This window comes from Phaethon lepturus, unplaced genomic scaffold, assembly GCF_000687285.1.
Source record: "Phaethon lepturus isolate BGI_N335 unplaced genomic scaffold, ASM68728v1 scaffold6350, whole genome shotgun sequence".
In the NCBI taxonomy this organism is placed as follows: Eukaryota; Metazoa; Chordata; class Aves; order Phaethontiformes; family Phaethontidae; genus Phaethon; species Phaethon lepturus.
This window is the reverse complement of record NW_010511066.1, coordinates 59,681-60,006: the sequence shown is the minus strand read 5'-3', so window position 1 is coordinate 60,006 and position 326 is coordinate 59,681. Positions and strand designations below refer to the sequence as shown.

The 326-nt window shown below is 49.7% G+C and overlaps 1 protein-coding gene across 1 annotated transcript in view; it reads left to right on the top strand.

The window, feature by feature from the left end:
• The first annotated feature begins 158 nt into the window (after nucleotides 1-158).
• SNX20 (sorting nexin 20) overlaps nucleotides 159-326 on the top strand; it is a 7,547-nt gene continuing 7,379 nt past the window's right edge. Inside the window, exon 1 of the mRNA XM_010282606.1 lies at nucleotides 159-259. The gene's annotated coding sequence lies outside the window, so the exon portion shown is untranslated. The remainder of the gene's footprint in view (nucleotides 260-326) is intronic.

Genomic DNA, 326 nt, shown 5'->3' with positions numbered 1-326 from the left:
CCGCAGGCAGCGCGAGCGCGGTGCGGGGCGGATAGGGAACTTCACGCGTGATCAGTCAGCACTGAACCGGCGAGCCAATTGGGTGAGGAAGTCTGATTGAAGCAAGGCTTCTTCCTTCCTTTTCGTAAAACACAGAATGTGCCTGTTTTCTTCAAACACAGACGTATCTTTCTGCGTTTTGAAAATGCGGAGCAGGCTTTTCATGACTTCGTACAGTCTACACGTGCACCACAACTAAAAGCTCTTCAGCAGTTTCCAGGTGAGTATTCTGCACACTTCGGTTTCTAGTGTTCCTCACAACTCAGTGAAGAGTTGGAGTGGCATTT